Source organism: Atractosteus spatula, unplaced genomic scaffold (assembly GCF_055471065.1).
Source record: "Atractosteus spatula isolate fAtrSpa1 unplaced genomic scaffold, fAtrSpa1.hap1 Scaffold_120, whole genome shotgun sequence".
In the NCBI taxonomy this organism is placed as follows: Eukaryota; Metazoa; Chordata; class Actinopteri; order Semionotiformes; family Lepisosteidae; genus Atractosteus; species Atractosteus spatula.
In genome coordinates, this window is record NW_028296676.1 from 102,559 (window position 1) to 116,487 (window position 13,929).

Genomic DNA, 13,929 nt, shown 5'->3' on the forward strand with positions numbered 1-13,929 from the left:
AGCTCTGAAGACCAGGCTTCTCACACTGGCTGTTAGAGCCCTCTCAGTTACTGAAGACTGAGCTGTAGGAGAGAGGGGTTAATACACACACTGACTGGACACTCCAGTACATTAACACTGCACTGAGAGAGAGAGGTTCATACAGACACATTGACTGGACACTCCAGTACATTAACACTGCACTGAGAGAGAGGGGTTCATACAGACACACTGACTGGACACTCCAGTACATTAACACTGCACTGAGAGAGAGGGGTTCATACAGACACACTGACTGACTGACTGGACACTCCAGTACATTAACACTGCACTGAGAGAGAGGGGTTAATACAGACACACTGACTGACTGGACACTCCAGTACATTAACACTGCACTGAGAGAGAGGGGTTCATACAGACACACTGACTGGACACTCCAGTACATTAACACTGCACTGAGAGAGAGGGGTTCATACAGAGACACTGACTGGACACTCCAGTACATTAACACTGCACTGAGAGAGAGAGGTTCATACAGACACACTGACTGGACACTCCAGTACATTAACACTGCACTGAGAGAGAGGGGTTCATACAGACACACTGACTGACTGGACACTCCAGTACATTAACACTGCACTGAGAGAGAGGGGTTCATACAGACACACTGACTGGACACTCCAGTACATTAACACTGCACTGAGAGAGAGGGGTTCATACAGACACACTGACTGACTGGACACTCCAGTACATTAACACTGCACTGAGAGAGAGGGGTTCATACAGACACACTGACTGGACACTCCAGTACATTAACACTGCACTGAGAGAGAGGGGTTCATACAGACACTCTGACTGGACACTGCAGTACATTAACACTGCACTGAGAGAGAGGGGTTAATACAGACACACTGACTGGACACTCCAGTACATTAACACTGCACTGAGAGAGAGGGGTTCATACAGACACACTGACTGACTGGACACTCCAGTACATTAACACTGCACTGAGAGAGAGGGGTTCATACAGACACACTGACTGACTGGACACTCCAGTACATTGACACTGCACTGAGAGAGAGGGGTTCATACAGACACACTGACTGACTGGACACTCCAGTACATTAACACTGCACTGAGAGAGAGGGGTTCATACAGACACACTGACTGGACACTCCAGTACATTAACACTGCACTGAGAGAGAGGGGTTCATACAGACACACTGACTGACTGGACACTCCAGTACATTAACACTGCACTGAGAGAGAGGGGTTCATACAGACACACTGACTGACTGGACACTCCAGTACATTAACACTGCACTGAGAGAGAGGGGTTCATACAGACACACTGACTGGACACTCCAGTACATTAACACTGCACTGAGAGAGAGGGGTTCATACAGACACACTGACTGACTGGACACTCCAGTACATTGACACTGCACTGAGAGAGAGGGGTTCATACAGACACACTGACTGACTGGACACTCCAGTACATTAACACTGCACTGAGAGAGAGGGGTTCATACAGACACACTGACTGGACACTCCAGTACATTAACACTGCACTGAGAGAGAGGGGTTCATACAGACACACTGACTGACTGGACACTCCAGTACATTAACACTGCACTGAGAGAGAGGGGTTAATACAGACACACTGACTGACTGGACACTCCAGTACATTAACACTGCACTGAGAGAGAGGGGTTCATACAGACACACTGACTGACTGGACACTCCAGTACATTAACACTGCACTGAGAGAGAGGGGTTAATACAGACACACTGACTGACTGGACACTCCAGTACATTAACACTGCACTGAGAGAGAGGGGTTCATACAGACACACTGACTGGACACTCCAGTACATTAACACTGCACTGAGAGAGAGGGGTTCATACAGACACACTGACTGGACACTCCAGTACATTAACACTGCACTGAGAGAGAGGGGTTCATACAGACACACTGACTGACTGGACACTCCAGCACATTAACACTGCACTGAGAGAGAGAGGTTCATACAGACACACTGACTGACTGGACACTCCAGTACATTAACACTGCACTGAGAGAGAGGGGTTCATACAGACACACTGACTGACTGACTGGACACTCCAGTACATTAACACTGCACTGAGAGAGAGGGGTTAATACAGACACACTGACTGACTGGACACTCCAGTACATTAACACTGCACTGAGAGAGAGGGGTTCATACAGACACACTGACTGGACACTCCAGTACATTAACACTGCACTGAGAGAGAGGGGTTCATACAGACACACTGACTGGACACTCCAGTACATTAACACTGCACTGAGAGAGAGGGGTTCATACAGACACACTGACTGACTGGACACTCCAGCACATTAACACTGCACTGAGAGAGAGGGGTTCATACAGACACACTGACTGACTGGACACTCCAGTACATTAACACTGCACTGAGAGAGAGGGGTTCATACAGACACACTGACTGACTGGACACTCCAGTACATTAACACTGCACTGAGAGAGAGGGGTTCATACAGACATACTGACTGACTGGACACTCCAGTACATTAACACTGCACTGAGAGAGAGGGGTTCATACAGACACACTGACTGACTGGACACTCCAGTACATTAACACTGCACTGAGAGAGAGGGGTTCATACAGACACACTGACTGACTGGACACTCCAGTACATTAACACTGCACTGAGAGAGAGGGGTTAATACAGACACACTGACTGGACACTCCAGTACATTAACACTGCACTGAGAGAGAGGGGTTCATACAGACACACTGACTGACTGGACACTCCAGTACATTAACACTGCACTGAGAGAGAGGGGTTAATACAGACACACTGACTGGACACTCCAGTACATTAACACTGCACTGAGAGAGAGGGGTTCATACAGACACACTGACTGACTGGACACTCCAGTACATTAACACTGCACTGAGAGAGAGGGGTTCATACAGACACACTGACTGGACACTCCAGTACATTAACACTGCACTGAGAGAGAGGGGTTCATACAGACACACTGACTGACTGGACACTCCAGTACATTAACACTGCACTGAGAGAGAGGGGTTCATACAGACACACTGACTGACTGGACACTCCAGTACATTAACACTGCACTGAGAGAGAGGGGTTCATACAGACACACTGACTGACTGGACACTCCAGTACATTAACACTGCACTGAGAGAGAGGGGTTCATACAGACACACTGACTGACTGGACACTCCAGTACATTAACACTGCACTGAGAGAGAGGGGTTAATACAGACACACTGACTGGACACTCCAGTACATTAACACTGCACTGAGAGAGAGGGGTTCATACAGACACACTGACTGGACACTCCAGTACATTAACACTGCACTGAGAGAGAGGGGTCATACAGACACACTGACTGGACACTCCAGTACATGAACACTGCACTGAGAGAGAGGGGTTCATACAGACACACTGACTGACTGGACACTCCAGTACATTAACACTGCACTGAGAGAGAGGGGTTCATACAGACACACTGACTGACTGGACACTCCAGTACATTAACACTGCACTGAGAGAGAGGGGTTCATACAGACACACTGACTGACTGGACACTCCAGTACATTAACACTGCACTGAGAGAGAGGGGTTCATACAGACACACTGACTGACTGGACACTCCAGTACATGAACACTGCACTGAGAGAGAGGGGTTCATACAGACACACTGACTGACTGGACACTCCAGTACATTAACACTGCACTGAGAGAGAGGGGTTCATACAGACACACTGACTGGACACTCCAGTACATTAACACTGCACTGAGAGAGAGGGGTTCATACAGACACACTGACTGGACACTCCAGTACATTAACACTGCACTGAGAGAGAGGGGTTCATACAGGCACACTGACTGGACACTCCAGTATATTAACACTGCACTGAGAGAGAGGGGTTCATACATTTACACTGACTGACTGGACACTCCAGTACATTAACACTGCACTGAGAGAGAGGGGTTCATACAGACACACTGACTGACTGGACACTCCAGTACATTAACACTGCACTGAGAGAGAGGGGTTCATACAGACACACTGACTGACTGGACACTCCAGTACATTAACACTGCACTGAGAGAGAGGGGTTCATACAGACACACTGACTGACTGGACACTCCAGTACATTAACACTGCACTGAGAGAGAGGGGTTCATACAGACACACTGACTGACTGGACACTCCAGTACATGAACACTGCACTGAGAGAGAGGGGTTCATACAGACACACTGACTGGACACTCCAGTACATTAACACTGCACTGAGAGAGAGGGGTTCATACAGACACACTGACTGACTGGACACTCCAGTACATTAACACTGCACTGAGAGAGAGGGGTTCATACAGACACACTGACTGACTGGACACTCCAGTACATTAACACTGCACTGAGAGAGAGGGGTTCATACAGACACACTGACTGACTGGACACTCCAGTACATTAACACTGCACTGAGAGAGAGGGGTTCATACAGACACACTGACTGACTGGACACTCCAGTACATTAACACTGCACTGAGAGAGAGGGGTTCATACAGACACACTGACTGACTGGACACTCCAGTACATTAACACTGCACTGAGAGAGAGGGGTTCATACAGACACACTGACTGGACACTCCAGTACATTAACACTGCACTGAGAGAGAGGGGTTCATACAGACACACTGACTGACTGGACACTCCAGTACATTAACACTGCACTGAGAGAGAGGGGTTCATACAGACACACTGACTGACTGGACACTCCAGTACATTAACACTGCACTGAGAGAGAGGGGTTCATACAGACACACTGACTGACTGGACACTCCAGTACATTAACACTGCACTGAGAGAGAGGGGTTCATACAGACACACTGACTGACTGGACACTCCAGTACATTAACACTGCACTGAGAGAGAGGGGTTCATACAGACACACTGACTGACTGGACACTCCAGTACATTAACACTGCACTGAGAGAGAGGGGTTAATACAGACACACTGACTGGACACTCCAGTACATTAACACTGCACTGAGAGAGAGGGGTTCATACAGACACACTGACTGGACACTCCAGTACATTAACACTGCACTGAGAGAGAGGGGTTCATACAGACACACTGACTGACTGGACACTCCAGTACATTAACACTGCACTGAGAGAGAGGGGTTCATACAGACACACTGACTGACTGGACACTCCAGTACATTAACACTGCACTGAGAGAGAGGGGTTCATACAGACACACTGACTGACTGGACACTCCAGTACATTAACACTGCACTGAGAGAGAGGGGTTCATACAGACACACTGACTGACTGGACACTCCAGTACATTAACACTGCACTGAGAGAGAGGGGTTAATACAGACACACTGACTGAACACTGCAGTACATTAACACTGCACTGAGAGAGAGGGGTTCATACAGACACACTGACTGACTGGACACTCCAGTACATGAACACTGCACTGAGAGAGAGGGGTTCATACAGACACACTGACTGACTGGACACTCCAGTACATTAACACTACACTGAGAGAGAGGGGTTCATACAGACACACTGACTGGACACTCCAGTACATTAACACTGCACTGAGAGAGAGGGGTTCATACAGACACACTGACTGGACACTCCAGTACATGAACACTGCACTGAGAGAGAGGGGTTCATACAGACACACTGACTGACTGGACACTCCAGTACATTAACACTGCACTGAGAGAGAGGGGTTCATACAGACACACTGACTGACTGGACACTCCAGTACATTAACACTGCACTGAGAGAGAGGGGTTCATACAGACACACTGACTGACTGGACACTCCAGTACATTAACACTGCACTGAGAGAGAGGGGTTCATACAGACACACTGACTGACTGGACACTCCAGTACATGAACACTGCACTGAGAGAGAGGGGTTCATACAGACACACTGACTGACTGGACACTCCAGTACATTAACACTGCACTGAGAGAGAGGGGTTCATACAGACACACTGACTGGACACTCCAGTACATTAACACTGCACTGAGAGAGAGGGGTTCATACAGACACACTGACTGGACACTCCAGTACATTAACACTGCACTGAGAGAGAGGGGTTCATACAGGCACACTGACTGGACACTCCAGTATATTAACACTGCACTGAGAGAGAGGGGTTCATACATTTACACTGACTGACTGGACACTCCAGTACATTAACACTGCACTGAGAGAGAGGGGTTCATACAGACACACTGACTGACTGGACACTCCAGTACATTAACACTGCACTGAGAGAGAGGGGTTCATACAGACACACTGACTGACTGGACACTCCAGTACATTAACACTGCACTGAGAGAGAGGGGTTCATACAGACACACTGACTGACTGGACACTCCAGTACATTAACACTGCACTGAGAGAGAGGGGTTCATACAGACACACTGACTGACTGGACACTCCAGTACATGAACACTGCACTGAGAGAGAGGGGTTCATACAGACACACTGACTGGACACTCCAGTACATTAACACTGCACTGAGAGAGAGGGGTTCATACAGACACACTGACTGACTGGACACTCCAGTACATTAACACTGCACTGAGAGAGAGGGGTTCATACAGACACACTGACTGACTGGACACTCCAGTACATTAACACTGCACTGAGAGAGAGGGGTTCATACAGACACACTGACTGACTGGACACTCCAGTACATTAACACTGCACTGAGAGAGAGGGGTTCATACAGACACACTGACTGACTGGACACTCCAGTACATTAACACTGCACTGAGAGAGAGGGGTTCATACAGACACACTGACTGACTGGACACTCCAGTACATTAACACTGCACTGAGAGAGAGGGGTTCATACAGACACACTGACTGGACACTCCAGTACATTAACACTGCACTGAGAGAGAGAGGTTAATACACACACACTGACTGACTGGACACTCCAGTACATTAACACTGCACTGAGAGAGAGGGGTTCATACAGACACACTGACTGACTGGACACTCCAGTACATTAACACTGCACTGAGAGAGAGGGGTTCATACAGACACACTGACTGGACACTCCAGTACATTAACACTGCACTGAGAGAGAGGGGTTCATACAGACACACTGACTGACTGGACACTCCAGTACATTAACACTGCACTGAGAGAGAGGGGTTCATACAGACACACTGACTGAGTGGACACTCCAGTACATTAACACTGCACTGAGAGAGAGGGGTTCATACAGACACACTGACTGGACACTCCAGTACATTAACACTGCACTGAGAGAGAGGGGTTCATACAGACACACTGACTGACTGGACACTCCAGTACATTAACACTGCACTGAGAGAGAGGGGTTCATACAGACACACTGACTGACTGGACACTCCAGTACATTAACACTGCACTGAGAGAGAGGGGTTCATACAGACACACTGACTGGACACTCCAGTACATTAACACTGCACTGAGAGAGAGGGGTTCATACAGACACACTGACTGACTGGACACTCCAGTACATTAACACTGCACTGAGAGAGAGGGGTTCATACAGACACACTGACTGGACACTCCAGTACATTAACACTGCACTGAGAGAGAGGGGTTCATACAGACACACTGACTGACTGGACACTCCAGTACATTAACACTGCACTGAGAGAGAGGGGTTCATACAGACACACTGACTGAGTGGACACTCCAGTACATTAACACTGCACTGAGAGAGAGGGGTTCATACAGACACACTGACTGGACACTCCAGTACATTAACACTGCACTGAGAGAGAGGGGTTCATACAGACACACTGACTGACTGGACACTCCAGTACATTAACACTGCACTGAGAGAGAGGGGTTCATACAGACACACTGACTGACTGGACACTCCAGTACATTAACACTGCACTGAGAGAGAGGGGTTCATACAGACACACTGACTGACTGGACACTCCAGTACATTAACACTGCACTGAGAGAGAGGGGTTCATACAGACACACTGACTGACTGGACACTCCAGTACATTAACACTGCACTGAGAGAGAGGGGTTCATACAGACACACTGACTGACTGGACACTCCAGTACATTAACACTGCACTGAGAGAGAGGGGTTCATACAGACACACTGACTGGACACTCCAGTACATTAACACTGCACTGAGAGAGAGGGGTTCATACAGACACACTGACTGACTGGACACTCCAGTACATTAACACTGCACTGAGAGAGAGGGGTTCATACAGACACACTGACTGGACACTCCAGTACATTAACACTGCACTGAGAGAGAGGGGTTCATACAGACACACTGACTGACTGGACACTCCAGTACATTAACACTGCACTGAGAGAGAGGGGTTCATACAGACACACTGACTGAGTGGACACTCCAGTACATTAACACTGCACTGAGAGAGAGGGGTTCATACAGACACACTGACTGGACACTCCAGTACATTAACACTGCACTGAGAGAGAGGGGTTCATACAGACACACTGACTGACTGGACACTCCAGTACATTAACACTGCACTGAGAGAGAGGGGTTCATACAGACACACTGACTGACTGGACACTCCAGTACATTAACACTGCACTGAGAGAGAGGGGTTCATACAGACACACTGACTGGACACTCCAGTACATTAACACTGCACTGAGAGAGAGGGGTTCATACAGACACACTGACTGACTGGACACTCCAGTACATTAACACTGCACTGAGAGAGAGGGGTTCATACAGACACACTGACTGACTGGACACTCCAGTACATTAACACTGCACTGAGAGAGAGGGGTTCATACAGACACACTGACTGGACACTCCAGTACATTAACACTGCACTGAGAGAGAGGGGTTCATACAGACACACTGACTGACTGGACACTCCAGTACATTAACACTGCACTGAGAGAGAGGGGTTCATACAGACACACTGACTGACTGGACACTCCAGTACATTAACACTGCACTGAGAGAGAGGGGTTCATACAGACACACTGACTGACTGGACACTCCAGTACATTAACACTGCACTGAGAGAGAGGGGTTCATACAGACACACTGACTGGACACTCCAGTACATTAACACTGCACTGAGAGAGAGGGGTTCATACAGACACACTGACTGACTGGACACTCCAGTACATTAACACTGCACTGAGAGAGAGGGGTTCATACAGACACACTGACTGACTGGACACTCCAGTACATTAACACTGCACTGAGAGAGAGGGGTTCATACAGACACACTGACTGACTGGACACTCCAGTACATTAACACTGCACTGAGAGAGAGGGGTTCATACAGACACACTGACTGACTGGACACTCCAGTACATTAACACTGCACTGAGAGAGAGGGGTTCATACAGACACACTGACTGACTGGACACTCCAGTACATTAACACTGCACTGAGAGAGAGGGGTTCATACAGACACACTGACTGGACACTCCAGTACATTAACACTGCACTGAGAGAGAGGGGTTCATACAGACACACTGACTGACTGGACACTCCAGTACATTAACACTGCACTGAGAGAGAGAGGGGTTCATACAGACACACTGACTGACTGGACACTCCAGTACATTAACACTGCACTGAGAGAGAGGGGTTCATACAGACACACTGACTGGACACTCCAGTACATTAACACTGCACTGAGAGAGAGGGGTTCATACAGACACACTGACTGGACACTCCAGTACATTAACACTGCACTGAGAGAGAGGGGTTAATACAGACACACTGACTGGACACTCCAGTACATTAACACTGCACCGATAGAAATCTGGATTAATTAAGAGGAGTTTAGTTTTCTAGTTCACGAAACAGAGAGCAACAGGGGGAGAAGAAGAAAGGGAGCAGATGGGTCAGCCATCTGGTCCTGGGAAAGAGGGAGAGAGGGAGAGAGGGAGGGAAAGATCTCACAGCTCAAGTGAATGGACAGAAGACTCATGGTTTAACCTGAATATACAGTCTGTACCACAGGGGAGGGCAGATACCGGAATCAGAAATAACCCCATCCTGTCTCCCAGCTCCTGACCATTACAAACCCACATGTACACACACACACACACACACACACCTGTACAGACTCTCACTGGACACACTGTATACACACACACACACACACACACACACACCTGTACAGACTCTTACTGGACACACTGTATACACACACACACCTGTACAGACTCTTACTGGACACACTGTATACACACACACACACCTGTACAGACTCTCACTGGACACACTGTATACACACACACACACACACACACCTGTACAGACTCTTACTGGACACACTGTATATACACACACACCTGTACAGACTCTTACTGGACACACTGTATACACACACACACACACACACACACACACACACACACACACCTGTACAGACTCTCACTGGACACACTGTATACACACACACACACACACACACACACACACACCTGTACAGACTCTTACTGGACACACTGTATACACACACACACACCTGTACAGACTCTCACTGGACACACTGTATACACACACACACACACACACACACACCTGTACAGACTCTTACTGGACACACTGTATATACACACACACACCTGTACAGACTCTTACTGGACACACTGTATACACACACACACACCTGTGCAGACTCTTACTGGACACACTGTATACACACACACACACACACACACACACCTGTACAGACTCTTACTGGACACACTGTATACACACACACACACCTGTACAGACTCTTACTGGACACACTGTATACACACACACACACCTGTGCAGACTCTTACTGGACACACTGTATACACACACACACACACACACACACACACACCTGTACAGACTCTTACTGGACACACTGTATACACACACACACACCTGTACAGACTCTTACTGGACACACTGTATACACACACACACACACACACACCTGTACAGACTCTTACTGGACACACTGTATACACACACACACCTGTACAGACTCTTACTGGACACACTGTATACACACACACACACCTGTACAGACTCTTACTGGACACACTGTATACACACACACACACACACACACACCTGTACAGACTCTTACTGGACACACTGTATATACAGAACCAGGGTATAGACTTGTCTTGAAGATTCAGTGAGACTCTCTCTCTCAGACAGTCTTCTGGAGTGACTTTGCCCAGGGCTCAGACACACTGTCCGTCTCTGACCAGTAGACTGCTAACACACTGAGACAGGGGCTGCAGCAGAGCAAATCACAGCTGGAGGGAGAGACTGGCCCTGCTGGAGCAGTACTGTCACCAGACCAGAGTTATGGTTTTCCAGAAGAAAGCCAGACCTCAGGGAAACAGGTACAAATTCACACTGAACAACAACACATTGGAGCACACATCCAGCTACACACATCTCGGTCTCACCATCAGCTCTTCTGGGAGTGTTGACCTGGCAGTGAAGGCACTGAGGGAGAAGGCACTCAGGGCTTTCTACACAATAAGAAGGAGGCTCTTCAACATCAACCCACCAACAAGAATCTGGCTCCAAATATTTCAAAGTGTAATCCAACCCATTGCCCTGTACGGCAGTGAAGTGTGGGGTCCCCTCACAGACCAGGAGTACAAATTACAAACTCACTCCACACACACAATCTGTCAGAGAGAGAGCTACACACACACTCACACTCACAAACACTCTGTCAGAGAGAGGTACACACACTCACACACACTGTGAGAGAGAGCTACTCACACTCACACACACTCCAGACTCACACACACATTCTGTGAGAGAGAGAGCTACACACACACTTACACACACTTCAGACTCACACACAAACTCTGTGAGAGAGCTACACACACACACTCTGTGAGAGAGCTACACACACACACATTCTGAGAGAGAGAGCTACACACACACATTCACACACACTGTCAGAGAGCTACACACACTCTTTCAGAGAACTACACACACACTCACACACTTACTCACACTCTGTCAGAGAGAGCTACACACACTCACACACACACTCTGTCAGAGAGCTACACACACACTCACACACTTTCTCACAGTCTGTCAGAGAGAGCTACACACACTCACACACACAGTCAGAGAGAGAGCTACACACACTCACACACACAGTCAGAGAGAGAGCTACACACACTCACACACACTCTGTCAGAGAGACAGGTACACACTCACACACACTCTGTCAGAGAGAGCTACACACATTCACACACACACTCTTGACAGAGAAAGAGCTACACACACACTCACAGTTTGATAAGTAGCTGTATGGTGTTGCCTGTCAGTTTAAGTTAATTACAGGATGCAATACCCTCTAGAGAACAGAACAGTTCAATTAACATGAATACTCACTATTAGTCAGAGAGACAGATAGATGACAGGTGAGGTACAGCAGGCAGACAGGATGACTGTTAGATACACAGACAGACAGACTGACAGACACTGACAAATGGATACACAGATAATGACAGACAGAGACATTCAGAAACAGACAGACTGACACACAGACAGACTGACAGACACATAGAAAGACTGACACACTCAGACACGAGACAGAAACACGGACACACAGAGACACTCAGACAGAGACACAAAGACACAAGGACACACTCAGACAGACACAGAGACACACGGACTCACTCAGGCAGACACAGAGACACACGGACTCAGAGACACAAAGACATACAGACACATGGACACACTCAGACACGCAGACACACACGGGCACACTCAGACAGACACAGACACTCAGACAGAGACACGGACACAGAGACACACAGACACGCAGAGACACACAGACACACGGACACTCAGACAGAGACACATTCGGACAGATACACAGACACACTCAGAGAGAGACGCACACAGACACAAGGACACACTCAGACACACAGACACACGGACACACTCAGACACACGGACACACTCAGAGAGAGACACACACAGACACACGGACACACTCAGACACACAGACAGACGGACACACTCAGACACACAGACACACGGACACAGACAGATACACGGACACACTCAGAGAGAGACACACTCAGACACACGGACACAGACAGACAGACACACGGACAGACGGACACACTCAGACACACGGACACAGACAGACACACACGACCACACTCAAACAGACACAGACACACAGATCCGCCGCGTGAGTTTAGGACTGGAGCTCATCTTGGCGAGTCACTGTGGAGATCTCTCGCGTCGCTGCCCTGTGGGGCTGGAGCTGACGGAGACGGAGTGCCGAACCGAGAGAGAGGAGAGAGAGAGGCAAGGCGAGAAGCGAGAGAGAGGACGTGATGAGAGATTTGAAAGCAGACCCGTGTTATTGGTGAGAGCGCTGGAGAGAGGAGGGGGTGGAGAATCCAGTACCCCAATAACAGCGTTTCTCCGGTCTGCTGCCGAGCCGGAGACAGAGGCACAAACTCCGGATTCATCCGCACGTCCTCTGCCTGCGGGACAGCCGCGTCTCGTCGCGTCGCGTCGCGTCGCATCGCCGGGGGCAGGTGGCCGGAGCTCCGGGCTCGGCGCCGGGACCAGGAGCCGCGTCGCTCCCCGGTAGGTCCCGGTCTGCGCCGCCCTCCGCCGGCCGCTCTCCCGTGTCATTCCGGTGACCCGGTCGCCGCGGGAGACGCGCGCAGCGCCGCCGCAGAGCCCGGGCTCTCCACACGGAGTGTGAGTGTGAGTGTGGCAGTTGTGTGGTTTGTGCGGCAAGACACAAGACGTTACGCAACGTGAGCCGGGCAGCGTGTTTGTCAGTGGGGTAGGGAAGGCGAGAGCGCAGAGTGTTTTAATCAGGTGTGAGCGCGGATACTGAGCAC